Source organism: Balaenoptera musculus, chromosome 6, assembly GCF_009873245.2.
Source record: "Balaenoptera musculus isolate JJ_BM4_2016_0621 chromosome 6, mBalMus1.pri.v3, whole genome shotgun sequence".
NCBI lineage: Eukaryota > Metazoa > Chordata > Mammalia > Artiodactyla > Balaenopteridae > Balaenoptera > Balaenoptera musculus.
The window spans coordinates 2,006,327-2,026,130 of NC_045790.1; positions in this window are offsets into that span (position 1 = coordinate 2,006,327).

Here is a 19,804-nt window from a genome sequence, read left to right on the forward strand (position 1 = left end):
GAGAGACAGCCATATCACCCTCTGTAACCTGGCCTCCACACCCTGTTTGCTGTGTTCTATTAGGAGCAAGAAGCTAGAGCTGCCCCATAATTGAAGGGAAGGGTATTAGCCTTTACCTTCTGATAGGAAGAGAATCAAAGAGTTTGTGGATACATTTTAAAATCATTATAGAAGTTTCTGGTCTTTGCACAAGAAATACCAGGAGAGGCATCCGGAGGCTTTGCAGTGGCTCAGCTGTGTTATCAAAATGCAGGCTCCTTCGGCCTTTCTTCTCAGCATCTTTGAGGACTGGGCTTCTCACGTTATGTTCACACAATGGCTGCTGCCTCGCCAGCAATCATATCTGTCTTCTAGGCAGGATGAAGGCAGAATGTCGTTTGTCTCCCACCCCCAACTCCCTGCCTGCCTGAGCAGGCATGTAAACGCTTTCTCATATACCATCTGGCCGACTTCCTCTTACATTTAATTGCCCAAAATTGTGTGGCATGGCTGTCAGGGGCTCAGCTGAGCTGGGAGAGAGCACTGAGCTGTCAGGGGTTAAAAAGCAGCCAAGGAAAGCAACCAGGAGCAACAGTGAAGCCTGTAATCACCCACTGCAATGCTGCAAGCACCCATCTCCCCCCTCCCTCCCACTGGGGAAGAGGCTGGGTCAGTGCAGACATGGGGGTCTCACTCTCCAGGGAGCCGGAGCAAAGGGACCGGATTGCGGGGGAGATGCTCCCTTTAGACCCTGCAGCCCGGCCGTGCACCAGTCTCGTGGGGGAGGGCTCACGCCCGAGGTCTCCCAGGGAAAGCCTTTCTAACGGCCATATTGGGCCTGAGAAACCGCAGACAGGTTTTTACCCTGGAGCCAGACCCCTCAGGCCCCACGTCGCTGCCAGAGAAGCTGGGAAGCTGAGAGATTCTTTTCTAACCTTTACAATGAAAGAAGGCAGGGGCCCGGGTGGCCGGGATGCTGGTGGAGAGGACAGATCAACATTGCCCGTCAAGCAGCATAAATTCCCAGAAAGGATGCACGACTGCATTTCAGATGTGTGGATGTGTGATGATTCAACTGTGAATTCTGAAATGTATTTTAATGTGTATATGTAATAGATATCAACTAGCAGAAAGAGAGAAAATATTTGAGGAGAGAAAAGTCAGGAAAAAAGTACGGGGAGGACGAAATGAGAGGAATGAGTGGGGACAAAACCAAGACGGCTCCCCTGAAGCCAGGAGGACGGGAGGGTAGGCCGGCGACCCCGCAGGACGGCAGGGGAGGCCGGGGACCCCGCAGGACGGGAGGGGAGGTCGGGGACCCCGCAGGATGGGAGGGTAGGCCGGCGACCCCGTAGGACGGCAGGGGAGGCCGGGGACCTGGGATTCAGTTTCTCAACCCCAAGGGAGGTCGCTGTTGGGTTTGTTTGACGGGTCCTTCTCTCATAGCATCGTGAATTTGGTCTCGCCAAATTGTGGCCGTAGCAGTTCACTCCCTTGTCAGCATAGAAGACTGATCGTCCAGAATGAATCTCGCACTTTTCCAGACTCCTCTTCAAGCAGAAAGTTCTGAAAATGAATGCACCCTGCTTCTGAGGTTTATTTACCACCCCCTCTGCTAGACTTCCAGCAGCTGTAGGATCATGCTCGTGTAAAAAAAAATTTTTTTTCCTGCTCAATTCATTTATTTTTATTTATGTATTTGTTTTTGGCTGCATTGGGTCTTTGCTGCTGTGAGCGGGCTTTCTCTAGTTGTGGCGAGCGGGGGCTACTCTTGGTTGCGATGCGTGGGCTTCTCATTGCGGTGGCTTCTCTTGTTGCAGAGCATGGGCTCTAGGCACATGGGCTTCAGTAGCTGTGGCTCACGGGCTCTAGAGCGCAGGCTCAGTAGTTGTGGCGCCCGGGCTTAGTCGCTCCGCGGCATGTGGGATCTTCCCAGACCAGGGATTGAACACGTGTCCCCTCCATTGGCAGGAGGATTCTTAACCACTGCGCCACCAGGGAAGCCCCCAGTTCATTTCTTTAACACTTAATTTTTTTTCTGTCAAAGTCAGAGATGAATTAGCAATGACTTGGCAGCCAATCAAAATTCATAGCAAGCTATTTTGTGACCCGTGGGTCAGAAACAAATTTCCTACAGACTTCAGGAGGGATCTCCCTTGGGTTTGTTAGGGTGGGAAATTCACATCCTGCTCCGGGTTCTCAGCCCTGAGCAGGGTGGTGGCCGCGTGTTCCTGAGGCAGCGTCTGTGCAGCTGGGAGTCTCTGAGTTGCCTTCTCGGCGATTTCCCAGCGACGCGGGGAGAAGGTCTGAGGCTGCAGCTGCCAGTGAGTGATTCTCAGCTGCAAGTCCCTGTCAGTTGCGGACCAAGAAGAGATGCAGGAGAGGGTGAGAGCAAGACTGCCCGTCTCCCCAGTTCTGAGGCTGGACCACTCTCCTCCCCAGGAGGAGAAAGGACACCACCGCCAGGGGTTTCCCAGGCGTGACAAACACGCTGAAGCGCAATCAGCCTTCCTTTTCCCCGAGTCAGAACTGCATGGTTCTGGATCTGCCAGTGAATCTCGACGGATGGAAACGTCTATTTCCAAACACTTAGAATTTCCCATTCCGGCAGGATTAGCAAACTCTCAAATTGCTAGTAGTTAACCAATCTTTTTTGTCGATGGTCATTCCACTGAGAAGAAACAATCTTGGACCTTAAGTCGTTAAAAGGATTGGACACATGCAACGTGTCCCTTCACGTCACTATGTTTACCGAAGAGCAAATGCTCTGCAACACGGAACATCTGTGAAGACAATACATCGTTTCTGACACTGTGCTGTCAAAGGGACAGAAGGAAAAGCTTCATACAAAAAGAAAAGCAAGTACGGCCAGCTAGTTAGCCAAGAGGGCAAAGGCAGGGAGACCTACATTAACTGGATCTTCACAGCTGCTGAAAGCCTGACAAGGGAACTATGCATTTTAACCAGCTACCAAGCAATGGGGCATTTGAGTGACACAGAAAACAGGAGAGACTTGAATCTTCTCCTTGTCAGTTTTCAACAGAGAGGCTGCCACTGGAGCAAGCACGGCTACCGCGGGCTGCAGAAGGACCCCGCCCTGCCGACGCCCCGGCTCAGCGTGACACGGAGTGCAGGATGGCTGCGCAATGTCCCTCCATCACACTTCCACCCGCCTGCCCCTGTGAGGGGCTTTCTTTTGTGGGCGGCACCAGCTCCCTGGGCCCTGCCGTAGCCTCCGTCCTAGTAAAGGGAACATGGGTGAAGAGCGGCCACTGCGAGCGCGTCCTCCTGGGCCGCTGTCCAGCCCCATCAGGGGGATTCTTGGGTCACACGCCATTTTCCCAGTTACTGGTCTGGTGATAATTTCGTTCCATTTAACAAAAAGACCTTAAGCCTTAGGTTACTCCTGGGTGCTGAGGCTCTGGGTCATATACTGTGTTTCCAGATATGATTTCAAAAGTGCTGTCTGGGGAATTCCCTGGCGGTCCCGTGGTTAGGACTCGGCGCTCTCACTGTCGTGGCCCGGGTTCGATCCCTGGTTGGGGAACTAGGATCCCGGAAGCAGCACGGTGCAGCCAAAAAAAAAAAAAAAAGTGCTGTTTGGCCCTTGGCAACCTGGCAACAGCTACAGACGTCCCCAGAGAGCCGGCGGGCGTGTAGGAAACGTGATCCACATTAATTATTTACTGAGTGCCACTTACCCTCCTGTTCTCAAGGAACCTACATTCTAGCAGGGAGAGATGGTAATGACGAGGTCACCAAACGAATAGTGAGCCGACCCGCTTGAAGTGCCTGCTCTGAAGAGTAGGGCACACGCTAATGATGAAGATCAGAGCGCCCTCAGATGGGTGGTTGGACGGGCCCCTCCCGGGAGGTGTGTGAGCTGAGCCCGGGAAGATGAAGAGCTGGTTCCAGGCCAGCTCTGAGGCCAGAAGAAGCTTCTAGAGAAATCCAGGGCTCGGAGCAGGAGCAGACCCCGGGGAGGAGAGCCCGGTGAGACACGGGGTGTATTCCCCCTGCAGCAGGAAGCCCCGGGAGGGTCCAGCCGGGTCACGAGGGTGCCCGGGCCACAGAGCGAGGGCGTGGCACGTCCAGCAGGGGCCTTGCCCCCGGCCAGGCAGCCTCCCGCCAGGTCCCTCTGGTCCCTCTGCACCAGGAGTGGCCGTCCCATCAGCTCACACTGAAACTTTGAGCCTTACAGGAGCCGAACGCCTGGCGCGTGTCTGATGGGATGATTCTCAATCACGCGTTAGATCATTATATCCTCAGAACAGGGGATCCCCCTGACCCGTCGTGAGAACTCCCGAAGAATTCACTCTGATCCACTGACTCTGAATGTGCCCCTTTGAAAACAACAACAGGCCTGGGACCAGGGCCTGAATCTGAGGCTAAGAAGAAGCATTCACGGATCAGAGGTCCTTAGTTCCCATCCTTGTTCACAGCTGTGTCCTTAGCACCCAGCACAGAGGCTGACACATAAGTATTTGTTGAAAGAGTTCATATGTTAGCCTAGTAAAAGCTCAAGAAATACGACGATTAAACCTCGGTAGTACAGCATCCCAACCGGCTAAATTAAGTAGCCTTGGACACTAGCCCTGGGGTGTGAATACCATCTGCGGGGAACGGTGGGACGGATCCACAACTACTCCAGCCTCGGGGCGCCAGCATCAACTGCCTACTGCTGCTCCAAGCTTCTGGGACTGCCTGACCACGCGGACGATTCCATCTCTGGCCTGACCCCTGCCCTCCAGGCCCTCTCCCTCCAGAGACCGGGCAGGCAGTGTCTCCCTGACCCACGGGGCCCCTGTGGGCACCAGCCCCTCATCCTGTCTCCCAGCTGCCTTTCCCTCTGCCCTGCTTCGGGCTCTGCACCAAAAACAGGGGAGCCTCTTGTGGGAGCGACCAAGCCCTAAATCACTAGTTTTATTTCTTGGAGTAAACTTAAGGCTGAGAAAAGGTTCTGGAATGACTGCCCTGGGGAACTGAAAGTCCATCTGGAAACATGAATAATGTGAAATTTATCCCTCCGTGGAGCCCCGCAAGAACAACTACAATATCATCCTTTCTGAGAATTCCTGCCAATTTTTTATGGGGTCAGCAGAAAGTTACATCTGAAGTGAAGACTGCACAGATTTCTACAGGGGTAGGGAACTGCTGGGACGAGGGCTGTGGAAGCTACAGGTAACAGTGAAACTCCACAGACGGGATTTGTGAGCACTTGGCCCTTCACAGCAGGAAGCGGGACGAGTGCGCCATCCCTCCAGATACTGACCGAGTGGCTACTGTGCGCCACGCGTCGTAGGCACCAAGCGGCTACTGTGCGCCAGGCGTCGTAGGCACCGAGCGGCTACTGTGCGCCAGGCGTCATAAGCACCGAGCGGCTACTGTGCGCCAGGCGTCGTAGGCACCGAGCGGCTACTGTGCGCCAGGCGTCATAAGCACCGAGCGGCTCCTGTGCGCCAGGCGTCGTAGGCACCGAGCGGCTACTGTGCGCCAGGCGTCGTAGGCACCGAGCGGCTACTGTGCGCCAGGCGTCGTAGGCACCGAGTGGCTACTGTGTGCCATCCCTCCAGATACTGACCGAGTGGCTACTGTGCGCCACGCGTCATAGGCACCGAGCGGCTACTGTGCGCCACGCATCGTAGGCACCGAGCGGCTACTGTGCGCCAGGCGTCGTAGGCACCGAGCGGCTACTGTGCGCCAGGCGTCGTAGGCACCGAGCGGCTACTGTGCGCCACGCGTCGTAGGCACCGAGCGGCTACTGTGCGCCAGGCGTCGTAGGCACCGAGCGGCTCCTGTGCGCCAGGCGTCGTAGGCACCGAGCGGCTACTGTGCGCCACGCGTCGTAGGCACCGAGCGGGCAGCCACCGCCCTCGTGGAGCTGACCTCTTCCTGGTGTTGAAGACGGGTCATAACGGTCTCACTAAACATGATGTCCAAGGTCAGCGTGTGACTTTCAGTCCTTACTGTGGCTCAGACAGTATGAAAGGAACGAGCTTGTTGCTTCATTATAGTTGAGAGTGAGACAGATGTGTAGTCATTGTTTGAAAACTCCCAGATTAATGAGATCTGGCATTTACGTGTTCTCTCGTATTCTTCTTCTCAAGCTGCAGAGCTCGACTGGGAGGTATTTGGCAAATGGCCTCGCTTGCCTAAGCTGTCACCGGACAGCGCGTGGGGCTCTGGGCCAGCCCGGTTCCAACTCAACTGCGGCGGCTTGATGAGGCGATGAGCACAGAGTACCGAGTACCATAACATCGCAGAGTGGCTGTAACTCACCCCATCACGGCTAGAAATTATCTGCCTCCAAGGAAAAGTGTCAACAGCGGTCATCTTCTGGAGGGTTGGCAGTTCTTAAATTTTAGTTTCAGAAGAATCACTCAGTGAGTCTCTAACCAAGAGGTCCCAGCTCCTCCCCTAGGAATTCAGCTTGAGAAGGTCTGGGGAAGGGTCCAGAGGTGCATTATACCACTGTGCGTGCTGATTCTATGGCAGGGGGCTCTAGTAACCCTGAGACGGAGGGTGCAGACCTCCAGGTCCTGTTCCCCAGATGTACAGCATCTTGGCAAGGATCTCCTCCTTGGAAGGGAAGACGGTTGGAACAGTCTCTTTTACGGATTAAGCTTATTCCTTCCTCTCATGCGTCCAGCAAATACTGTTTAGCAACTGCAGTGGACGTGGTACAGTCTCCCCACTGGAGGGAGGGTGTCAGGATGAGTGCGCACCAGCTGCTGCCCCTGGAGATGGAGGATCTTTTAGGGATGACAGTGGGCCCCACTGGACTGAGCCTGCCTGACTCTGCATCTTCTCGGTGCTCCCCAAACACCCAAGTTTTCTTTCCTCATCTCCTTCAAGTATTTACTGAACGGACTTCTTTCACTGAAACCTTACTAGATCATTCCGCACTAAAACCAGCATGTCAAAGCCTGAACCTCTCTCTTCCCCAGAGTCCTCCCCGGCTCTGCAAAGAGCAACTCCCTTCTTCCAGCTGCAAAAACAGAATCTGTTCACCTCTCCTGCACCCGCTATCCGTCCATGGTAAGTCCTGATGGTCCCGCTCGGAGACGTGCCCAGAACTCACTGCTTCTCCCCAGCTTTCCTCCAAGCCAATGTTGCCATGTCCCCGAGTTACTTGCCTCCCGTCCCCCTCCCCTTCCCCCCGCTAACCATCCTAAAGAAGGCATCACCCTCTGTGTGCCTCTCCCCTGGGAAGCCTGCCCTGACTCCCCACGCCTGGGTCTGGTGTCCCTGTTCTTCCTTGCCGTGGTACTTCCTGCACAGCCTGGCTTGCTGACTGCCTGTTTATTCTTTTGTTTTCTCCGCTAGGTTGCAAGGTCTGTATGCGTAGGTGTTGTTTCACATAACCTGGTTCCTAGTAGACGCCCCGTGAGGGTTGGTTCGTTTAATGAAGGAGGGAAAGGAAGACTGAGGCAGAGGAAATAATCGAAGAAGACTCAGAGGATCAGAGAGGGCAAGCAGTGCTGTGTGCCTGGGCAGAGGCTTCGTGGGATGTCGCGTGGGACACAGAGAGACATGTACGTGCGGACAGAGAAGATGAGGAAAACATGGGAGGTTCTGGGTAGAAAACTGGTCTTTGGTCAGCTGTGGGGACCACTGGATGATTTTGAGCAGAACGGCACAGAAGATAATCTGGTACTGAAACTGGACTGAAAGGGGAAAGCAAAAAGACAGAATCAGCCAAACCACATAAGGAGAAATACCCCAATTCGGACAGCAGCAAGGGGATTGGGGAGGAGTAGACAGAAGTGAGAAACACTTGGAGGAAAGATACTGGATGCTGAGGACAAAGGAGACAGACAAGGCACTTGAGGCCGGATCGCGTGGCTGGAAGAACAGCGGTGCCTTTCAAGGAAACACGGAGAAACTGCAAAGATGGCATAATTAGGCGCAAAGAGCACGAGTCTGTCTCCAAGCCTTTCAGGTCCGAAACATTCTCAGGACAGGCTGGTAAGAATGTACGGAACTGGAGATTCAGGACTGAACTCTAGGAGAGATGTCTCTCTCTCTGTAAAGCCTGAATACTCCAGCCTCTGTCCCAGGAGGAGAATGAACACTTAGCTTTCCGGGAGTTTGGCTCATGCGGACATCAAAATGTTTTTGAACATTGTTTAAAGGGTTGTTTAATTTTATGAAAATATTTAGTATCCTTTCTTATTCAGTGGGGCAAAACTCAGCAGTTTGGGTGCAGTTTTTCACACTTGGAACCTTTGGAGCCAGAGGGTTCTTGCATTTGGTGGGGATGGGCGTTAGCCCTGTGAACATACGGCAAACTGGTGGAGAAAATGTACACAGTGTAAGTCGGAGAAAATTTGCCCAGGTGCTGAGACAGTCTTCAGGACAATCCTTCTGCTTAAGGCATGTGGCTGGGGCAGTACTGCTCTGCACAAACATACAAAGTTTCCAGTATCTGGAGACTCAGAGGAGCTTCTGTGCATGGCCAGCAACCAACTAGAATTGAACTTATCGATGCTTCCCATCTACCAAAAATAGATATGCAGGGGATTTAATGCTCAATTCAACTTTAAAAATGTCTGATACAGATGGGACAAAATGCTAGTATTTGTTAAATCTGGACGGTGGACACTTGGATCCCTATTATGTTATTTTCTGCACTCTTCTGTATGCTTGACACACAGTAGTTCATCCTATTTTTTAAAAAACACTTCAAAAAACAGATATGCGAAACAGAGCCAAAAACTGAGATTCTGAGAATCAGGCAAGTCTGGGAAGATGACCTACAGAAGCAACAGAGTGACCCCACTTTGCAAAGTGCTTGTCCCCTCCAAGAACAAAAGGCCATGGTGGTGACCACAACGTTCGAGGTCATGGGACAGAGAGGGAGGTAGCGATTCTCTCCGCTGGCTGTGGGTCCCACGGGTCTGTAACAGTCCTTGTGAGGTCACCGCCAGCCTGGGAAGTCGCAGACCCACCATGACACACTCCCAATTTGACAATTACGTGGAAGCCAGCACAGTGACAGAGGAACTTCCTCGTCAGCCAGGCCACACGGTGTCCCTGAGCTCGGCTCGGTTCCCAGGACAGGGTCACCATGTCACTTGCTGTCATGGTGCCCTTCCCAGCAAACACACCCAAGGTGTGAGTCTTGGGGATCGTTATCTCCTCCGGGGCTGCGTGACCAGGGAGACGCCCCCGTGACAGTTCCTCCAAGCTCCCCAAAGCGTTCCAGCCTTCTGCTTCCTTCCTTTGGACAAGCCGAGAGCCTCCTCCGCAGTGTCACAAAAGCCTGTCTACGACTGAGGCTTTGGAAAATCCAGCATTTCCCAAAGCTGACAGACGCCTCCTGGGCCCCCAGCTTCGTGCATTCAGGCCCGTGTCGGAAACCCAGCATCATAACCACCAGCCACGTGGTGGGCCCAGTGCAGGGACAGCGAGGCTCTAGTGCATCAGCTCTTAAGACCAAATACAGCGGCAACACCGCCGAAAGAACCGGATCCTGGGGACCATGGGCTTTAGACTTCTGCAAGGGGGAGGGGAAAGAGCGGACATGTCCTTCCAGCCAGACCCTGAGCGGAAATCCTCCCAATAAAGTATCTTTCAACAAACCAAAAGCAGAGCTCCCTCTGGCTCTCAAACCCTTGAAAGCAGTCAGCATCCAGCCCACAGCTCCCACCCTCGGGAACCACTCCCAGAAAGGTCCCCTGGGCCCCGCACCTGCTCCCCCGGGGCTGTGCCGTCTGAGGGGCCCCAGCTGCCCCTCTTTACCAATAGCCGGGCGTGTGTGCTAGTGACTTTCCTGCACCAAGCTGCCAGGACTTTCTGGAACAAGTAAGACTGAACATTCAGCTCTGGGAGCGCCCCCGAAGCCAGACCTCCTAAAATCTGTTTGTTTCCATCAGAGTGCTGGAGCCCCAGACCTTCCTGTGGGAGAAGACCAGGTCAGAGATTCTAAAGGTCATACTGAGAGCATCCCTCCTTCCCAGCATCCTGGAACCCCGGGGTCGCAGTGCCTCCTGGCGGCTGGGCTCTGTTTCCAGTCGAGGGACCGGGAACATCACCGCCACAGGCCCATTCCCCCGGCACCTGTGAGCCCCGTGGTCCTGTGTTTTCCTTCAAGGACAACTGTAAGGAGCCCAGGTCCTCTTCTCTGCGACCAGGCTCTGTCCAGCAGGCACAGTGCTGGAGCCTCAGCCCGTCGCCACGGAGGCCTGCTGGGCGCAAAGCAGGTCCACACGCCCACACGACAGTCAGTCGAGGCACACCAGTCGTCCTCTCGGCGGTGGTGTTGCCTCTTGTTTGGGGGCACTTGTAGGGAAACAGCCCGAGGCAGAGAGGAAATGGGGCGTCTCCCGCAGCCCCGAGGAGGTGCACGAGCTGGGTCCTAGCTGTCAACTGAGGCATCTGGTATCGTGGGCTTTCCGGCTCAAAATACCGAATATCCTCATGTGCATCTATCCCTTACACTGGATGAGGTTTATGATGCCACAGACACAGCTGCTGGTTAAACTAAGGCCACAGATCGGGGAACAATGCCAACCAGGCAGACCACGATCATCCAATGCTCCTCTTGTCCCCATAATATACATTTTGGCAAATACATCTGAGGGACAAAAAGAGGATGCTTATCCTGGGCCTGTATCCGGAAAAGACGAAAACTACAATTTGAAAAGATACATGCACCCCTATGTTCATAGCAGCACTATTTACAATAGCCAAGACACGGAAGCAACCTAAATGTCCATTGACAGATGAATGGATAAAGAAGTGGTATAAAAGACAACCCTCAGAATGGGAGAAAATATTTCCAAATGAAGCGACCAACAAGGGATTAATCTCCAAAATATACAAACAGCTCATGCAGCTCTACATCAAAAAAAAAAACAAACCACCCAATCCAAAAATGGACAGAAGACCTAAACAGACATTTCTCCAAAGAAGACATACAGATGGCCAAAAAAGCACATGAAAAGATGTTCAACATCTCTAATTATTAGAGAAATGCAAATTGAAACCACAATGATGTATCACCTCACACTGCTCAGAATGGCCATCATCAAAAAATCTACAAATAATAAATGCTGGAGAGGGTGTGGAGAGAAGGGAATCCTCCTATACTGTTGGTGGGAGTGTAAGCTGATACAGCAACTAAGGAGAACAGTGTGGAGGTTCCTTAAAAAACTAAAAATAGAGCTACCATATGATCCAACAATCTCACTCCTAGGCATATATCCAGAGAAAACCATGGTTCGAAAACATACATGCACCCAGAGGAATGGTTAAAGAAGATGTGGTAATATATATATATATATATATATACACATACACACACACACACACACATACATATACACAATGGAATATTATGCAGCCATAAAAAAGAACGAAATAATGCCATTTGTAGCAACATGGATGGACCTAAAGATTATCATATAAGTGAAGTAACTCAGACAAATATCATATGATAACACTCATATGTGGAATCTACTTAAAAAATGATACAAATGAACTTATTTACATAACAGAGACAGACTCACAGATTTCAAAAACAAAATTATGGTTACCAAAGGGGAAACGTGGGACAGGGGGAGAGATAGATTAGGAGTTTGGGATTAATGTATACATACTACTATATATAAAATAGATAACCAACAAGGTCCTATTGTATAGCACAGGAAACTCTACTCAACATTCTGTAATAACCTATATGGGAAAAGAATCTGAAAAAGAATGAATACACGTATATGTATAACTGAATCACTTTGCTGTACACCTGAAACACAACATTGTAAATCAACTATACTTCAATTTAAAAAAAGGGGGAAAAAAAAGAGGATGCCATAACAAAATTAATATTAAACAAGATAATAGAAAGAAAAGCAACCACAGGTGGAACACCCAAAGGGCAGGCATCATTTACAGACATGTCTTGTCTTCAAAGGCCCCGCGTTGGCATCTGTGCTTCAGACCCCATACAGCACGGTGTAAATACTGGTTAAACCTTTGAGTGTCACAGGACTTGAAAACGGCATGATTTGTTTTGCATCAAACAGAAACCAGAGCCTTTCTAACTTGAACCAACACTCCTTCCCTCGAGTTCTGCCCTCGGCCAACACCAGCTAACGTGGGCTAGGTGCGTGGGGTCCACACCTGAGGGTTACCCACATTTTCTTGAGTTTCCTCCACATTCGGCTCATCTGGATACAAACCGCTCCCCACCCCTACCGAGCTCCCGGCTCTAAGTTATACAACTCAAGTCGCTTTGGCAGCAATTCAGAGGAAAGAGAGAAGAGGGACGGGGAAGAAAAAAGATAATGACCCAGGGCTTCCCTGGTGGCGCAGTGGTTGAGAATCTGCCTGCCAATGCAGGGGACACGGGTTCGAGCCCTGGTCTGGGAAGATCCCACATGCCGCGGAGCAACTAGGCCCGTGAGCCACAACTACTGAGCCTGCGCGTCTGGAGCCTGTGCTCCGCAACAAGAGAGGCCACGATAGTGAGAGGCCCGCGCACCGCGATGAAGAGTGGCCCCCGCTTGCCACAACTAGAGAAAGCCCTCGCACAGAAACGAAGACCCAACACAGCCATAAATAAATAAAAAAAATAAATTAAAAAATAAATTAAAAAAAGAGGCCGTGAGCCCTCTGCGGCTGCAGCCACGGGTGCCGAGTTAGGGGCGCATCCACCTGGATCACAGACGCATCTGTGGACAGTTAGTCACTGCCAGTCGCCCGATGCAGGAACGGCCTCCAGGAAAACCACCACCCATTGTGCCAACTTGCCCGGCCTCACCATGAGGAGGAGCAGGGCCCGGCTCTGCATGCAGTGTAGACATGCACTGCAGCTTCTGGCACCAAGTGCTCGGATCGCAATACTACAGCTCTGTCAGAACACTGGGAGCCGGAAGCCAGTCTGCGGGCGATTCCTCGAGTCCACAGCTTATCTTTAAAGGGAACGTGATAGGGACTTCCCTGGCGGTCCAGTGGTTAAGACTTCGCCTTCCGATGCAGGGGGTGAGGGTTCGATCCCTGGTCGGGGAGCTAAGATCCCACATGCCACGTGGCCAAAAAAACCAAAACATAAAACGGAAGCAATACTGTAACAAATTCAATAAAGACTTTAAAAATGGCCCGCATCAAAAAAATCTTTTAAAATAAGAAAAAGTAAAGGGAATGCGATAGACATGATCCCAGACTTAACACCACCCCAGAATTTTAAATGGCTTTAACCAAGAACAACACGTTCAAACTATCTATAAATCCACTTCAACCAGCCAGGCCAGAGGAAAGACTAAATGATATTCAATCTTTTATTTAAAAACATGACCAAAGAATATACAGGCAAAGGAGTTAGGGAGGAAAAGTTTTATAGAAGTATAGCAGCCAGTTAGTTAATTCAAATACTGTATTATGTTTCTGGATTTTGTGATTTTGTATCATTTATTAGCTTTTTAAAAATACATAATTCTCGGTGATTTCTTCACTCGTTATGTCATAATTAATTTTGTAACCTAATTTTACATTCTTGTTCTTTTTAATTGTCAGGAGAAGAAAGGATTTATCACCTGCAGCAAGTAAGGAGAACACTGGGGATCTCTCCCCAAGCAGTGTCTCCGTGTTCTTCTCCTTAAAGAGGCCCCCTGGATCGTGTCAACTTCAGGCTCCACCTCTGCCCCCCACGTCCCGTGGAGAAGCGCAGGGGAAATGCTTAAATATCGTCTAAATGTTCACCGAATTCAACGCCGCTCCCTCTTCCTCGTGAAAGTCATCCCCTCTGCTTTTTCTCCTCTCCCCCTCCTCCCGAGAAGGTGGCCCCAGCTGTGTCCCCGGAGCTGCGTCCTCCAGGCCACCGCCTGCCCCTGCCGTCAGCACACCCCGCCGAACGCCCGTCAGCTCTGCTGAGATGCCACCAGCGCTGACAAGCTCCAGGCAACAGGGAGTGGCGGGCTTGGCGGCACGGGAGAAGGTGGCCTCCAGAGGTGGGGGACCACTGGGGACAGCTGCACACGGAGGACCTGGGGTCGGAACAGCCCCCCAGCGATCCCTGCTGTGAGGCCGGCAGCGACACCCTACACGCCACTTGCGGTAAATACATCCGAGACAACGCCTATTGGGCCCAGGCAGACTCGAAGCACAGAAACCTAGCTTCCCTCTAAAACGTAAAAAGCCTTCCCGACGAGAAGCGACAGGACAGTCGTGACCACTGTGCCAGCTTACAAACCGACCGGTCGTTACGGACGACCGCAGGGGTGCAGGTGGGCTGAGCCTCCACTGGATCTGCGGGGCGGCAGTGTCATCTCCCTGTTGCCTCTGCGGTAAGGTTTGGAAACGGAGAAACACTCGCCGACTAGGTGAGGTACTCTGAGCGGTCACGAGGGACCCGCTTCTCCTTTACCCGGGCTCCACCAGGACGGGGGAGTCACATTCACGTCACCCTGCCTTTTGCTCACACGTTTTCATCTCCTCTTATGTGGCGTGGAGGCATAGGGGTTCTCGAAGATTAAAATAACATTTTAAAATTTTAAGCTGAGGTTCTTTACCTCGGGGAGTTACTGGCTGTCCACCCGTGGGTCCGACGGCGCTGATGTGCTCAGGACTCGGCTCGGACACAGCCGTCAGGGGAGGTGCTGAGCGGAGTCATAATTTACGACGTGAAGCTGAAGACACTGGACAAAGCTAGCCGTGCGCATGCGTGCATGTGCGTGCGTGCGTGCGTGTGCGTAAGAAAGACGGGGCGGGGCGGGGCGGGGCGGGGCGGGGCGGGGCGGGGCGGAGCGGAGAGAGAGAGAGGTGGTGCTTTGGTCTGGAGTTTCAAAAGGTCTTGGCTTCAAGATGATGCTAAAACCTTGGAGGAGGAGAGCGTAGAGTAGGTGTTACCTTCTAAAGGATGCAGGTCTCGGCACGAGGTCATTTCCCCATCAAGAAACAAAGCAATGAAAGTATTTCGTACACAGGACAGGGGGCGGCGGCGGAGCCTGGACAGGCAGGTGGGGGGAGAGCCGTACAGGAGGCGTGGGCGGTGGGGGGGTGGGCGCATCCCCGGCGCTCAGAGTCTGCGGGCTGGGGGCAGAGAACGCGGGGTGAGGGCGGAGGGCCTGGGGCCTGTGTCTCCACCGCCCTGGCCGCCTGCCCTACAGGGACGTGGGGAGGGCAGGCCTGGACTGATGGAGGGCGGCGGACGGCCACCCACCTGAGCCCCCTCAGCTCTCTCTCCGAGTGGGGAAGTAACAGCCCCTCGGGACGGGGAAAAAGGCAGCGGGGGAGGAAGGGTTGGTGAGAGCAGCCCGGCCGGGGTGGAGGTGGTCAGCAGTGAAGGCACGGGACCAAGGCCGACACCGAGAGCAAGATGACAAGACCTCTCCGACGGGGTGGGCTGGGGGCAGGAGCACAGAAAGCACACGCCTCACCCCAGGGTCAGCAGTGGAGAGGACGAGGGAGACCAGCCCCGAACGAGTTCAAATCCTGAACTGACCGAGGAATTGCCCAGAAGAGGCTTTTAGGCCAGAAGCGGGTCTGTTACCCTCAAGGGCCAAGTTTGGGTTTTCACCACCTCACCAGCAAACTCGGTGCAGTTCCAGAGGAATAAAGGCCCGTTTTGCACATCAGCGGTGTCACCATACATTTGAAACCCACTGTACACGCTGGAAATCCCTGCCCCGGCCCCATGTCCCCCGAAGAGTCCAATCACAAAGGCCGCCTCGTGTGCTGAGGATTCGCCTACACTTTGGGGTGGGATTAGCAGGACCTGGACCAGACATACTCTGAACTTCCAGAAATCTGCTGCTATCGGAGCGCTCCTTGGCGCTTCCTGACCCTAATTCGGGGAAGGATTCGGGAGCGAGAAACACGTGGTCTCTCACACAGGTCACAGGCCACGAACACTGCTAGCCTTGCCATTCTCATCATCACAGTTCCCACCATGCTGGCCTAATCTAAGGTAATAAATACAGTAAGTCCCCTACATAAGAACCTTCAAGTTGCGAACTTTCAAAGATGCAAATAGGCATCTGGTTCCAGCAAGGAACCAGACCCTGTGCCATCAACGTCAGGCATGAGTGACATTGCAGCTCGCCCTCCGTCTCCTATTGCTGACGATCCTTCAGCTCTACCACCTCCCACTCCAGTCAGTGACTCTTCTTGCCTGTTCACTCGATGCCAGCCCCTGTATGCCAGCTGTTGTACTGGACTACTGTACTTTTCCAGGTACTGTGCTGTAAGATTAAAAAGGGTTTCTCTATTTTTTGTGTTTGTTTTTTATGTATTATTTGTGTGAAAAGTATTATAAACCTATGATAGTACAGTACTATAGAGCCGATTGTGTTAGTTGGGTACCTAGGCTAACTTTGCTGGACTTACGAACAAATTGGACTTACGAACGTGCTCTCAGAATGGAACTCGTTCGTATGTAGGGGACTTACTGTGTAAGTGGTATGGGGTCTGCTTTTTCTTTGTTTCTCCCCCCTTTCACCTGCTGTTATCTTGGAAGCAGAAAATGACCATGTAAGCATGAGCTACCCTGTCCTCCCAACGTGGCACCCACTGTGCTCAGGGCCCCTCGGGACCCCCTCCCCGTCCACCCGGAGCAACCAACTTGAGCACCACAATTCCCTTCGCTCGTCCCCTGACTGGTTTCTCTCCTGGAATGTGGGTGAGAGGCCCGGACTGTGCTTCTCCAAGTGCCCTGAGGCTGAACGTCTTCGTTTGCTTTCTTTGGACTCTCTTCACTCACCCCCCTCCCCTCGCGCGGCTCCAGGCTGGCGTGACTGTCGCGATTCATGCGGAACTGAAATGAAAGCATTACCAACCCTGCAGGTAAAACGAGGCTATCTCCCATCTCCACTGTAAGTTGGGTGCAGCTCAAGTATTCAGCAGAGACTAAATCAAATCTCTTAAAATGCTCATGCATACATTAGAGCTACTTATATTACCTTTGTAATGCCGGATATTTCCATAGAAAATAGAATCTTAAAATGGAAAGTTCTAAGCAAAAATAAGCAAGTGGGACTACCTCAAACTAAAAGCTTCTGCACAGCGAAGGAAACCAACAAAATGAAAAGGAAATCTACTGAATGGAAGTAAATATTTACAAACCATATATCTGGTAAGGGGTTACTCTCCAAAAGAGCTCATACAACTCAATAGCAAAAACAAACAATCCAGTTAGAACATGGGCAGAAGACCTGAATAGACATTTTTCCAAAGAAGACATACATACAGATGGCCAACAGGCACATGAAAAGATGTTCCACATCAGTAATCATCAGGGAAATGCACATCTAAACCACAGTGAGATATCACCTCACACCTGTCAGAACGACCATCATCAAAAAGAATACAAATATCAAATGCTGAAGAGGGTATGGAGAAAAGGGAACCTTCCTGCACTGTTGGTGGGAATGTAAACTGATACAGCCACTATGGAGAACAGTATGGAGGTTCCTTAAAAAACTAAAAATAGAACTACCATCTGACCCAGAAATTCCACTCCTGGGTACTTGTCCGAAAAAAAGGAAAACACTAATTATAAAAGATACATGCACCTCTAGGTTCATAGCAGCACTATTTATAAGAGCCAAGACTTGGGAGCTCCCTAAGTGTCCATCAATAAATAAATGGATAAGGAAGATGTGGTGTATACACACAATGGAATATTACTCAGCCACGAGAAAGAAGGGAATCCTGCCATTTGCAGCAACATGGATGGACTTGGAGGGCATTACGCTCAGTGAAATGAGTCAGAGAGAGACAAATACCAGTTGCCAACAGTGGGGTCAGAAGGTACAAACTTCCAGTTATAAAATGACTAAGCCCTGGGATATAGTGTATGCAGAGAGAGTAGATCTTAAAAGTTCTCATCACAGGAAAAAAATTCTGTAACTGTATGGGAAAGGATGTTACCTCGACAATGTGGCGATCATTTCACAATATATACGTATATCATATCATTATACACCTGACACTAATTTGGTGTTATATGCCAATTATATCTCAATAAAATGTTTAAATAAAAATATTAAAGCTAAAAAAAAGTTGGACGTTCACTTAGTCTAAGCTTAGCTGCGGGCCCCGCAGCAGCGCCCCTACTGCTGGCCACGACCTCTCATCTGAACACCTCCAGTGACAGGTACGTGTGACACGCCCCACCCCACCCCTGCCCCAGACTCTTCTAGCTCAGGCAGAACTGTTGGGGAACCACTGACGGAAACCGCCGGCCCCAGCCAGGCCCGGGAGTAACCGCTTGCGTGAGTTCTCTTTCAACAGGAGGTCCTGGTAAGGAATGCGTAACTAACAAGCCACCACCGACCAGAAGAATTCGGGAAGGGCCAAAAGGAGAGAGGAGACTCCAGTCCATATGTCCCGCCAACCTCCCAGAATCCTCCTCGCTGGAATCCATCGTGGCTGAGATGCGTGTGCCACCAGGAGGGGCCCTGAGTCGGACCAAATATGAGCCAAGCAAGGTGATTGGCCAGAGACAACCCGGAAACTAACCCCATCACCATAAAACCCGAGACAGAGTCACATGGCAAAGCAGTCCTTCTGGGTTCCCTTACCCCGCCGCTCTCTGCCCGGGCGCCCCTTCCCAATAACACCTCTTGCTTTGTCAGCACATGTGTCTCCTCGGACAGTTCATATCCGAGTGTTAGACAAGAGCCCACTCTCGGGCCCTGGAAGGGGTCCCCCTTCCTGCAACAGAACGGTTTCTTCATTTTGCTGAGGACGCGCTATAATTTGCTGGATTGGGCCTCAGTTTCAGCCCCTGACACCCTGTGGGCGAAATCTCCCCTTCTCCCATGTGCACACTCTTTGGGTGACTGGTGACCCCTCTCGTATCCCTCCCTCCAAGGCCCCTCTTCCTGTCCCGGCACTGAGCCCACTCACCTTCCCGGAGCCCCTGGGAGCATCTACGACCGGCCGGGCCCTCACGGACCGTGGTGCTCAGGGCTTGGCTCAGGGCTCAGCTGTGGCTGCTCAGTGCGGAGCGGGACAGCTTTGTTCTAAACACTGTGGTCCATTCACGAGGCCTAGAGTTTAATTAGCTTTCCTGGCAACCACATTAAACAATGGCTTGTTTCTTAGCAGCGACTACGCATTTGAGCGGTTGGGTTTTTAAAACCCACCATTTACTTACTGATAGACTTTGTCCTGTCCTATGGACTGGTTCATTCAGACTTTCAGAGACCTTTTGTGATTCTGATTTTTCCCTTGAATGTATTAGCATTCCACTCTAGTTCTGTCTCACCTGCAGATAAAATAAGCCACCGATTAAAAAAAAAAATCTTGTGTAACACAAAAACGCAAGAGTCCTGCGGTATGCCAATAACAACCTTCTTTTAGATTAAAAAGGATTGGTTAATTAGCAACCCTATGATCCTTCGACCATTTATAAACCTACCCAATTACCCTCTCCCTCAACCCCTGGGAGCAGGACATTAGCCAGTCTTTATGGCCGTCATCATCTGAGCCCCTTTTCTATGTGGGGCAATTACCCACCTTATGAGTCTCTCAGGAGCCAAGACCACCTCCCAGAATGAAAGGCAGAAAATGCCAGCGGCTGGCTTTCCCAGCATCCTTTGCAGCTCAGGTACAGCCATGGGATCCGGGCCCCAGCGGTTGGAAGCATCGTGCTGAGCTTTGACCCAGGAGCTCGAGAGGGTGGGGACAGCTTCATGCCCTTGGGGACACCAGGGTCGTGGTGTCGGCAGTGGGAAAGGTGATGCCCAGGCTGGTGTTGACAAGCTCTTGTGTCCTCACAGGACCAGCCCCGTGATTTCCGGATACGGTTCTGACGTGTGACGTCCAAACCCGGCTGTCTAGCCCTTCCTGAGGGTCGGTAAGCGGCTCTATATCCTTG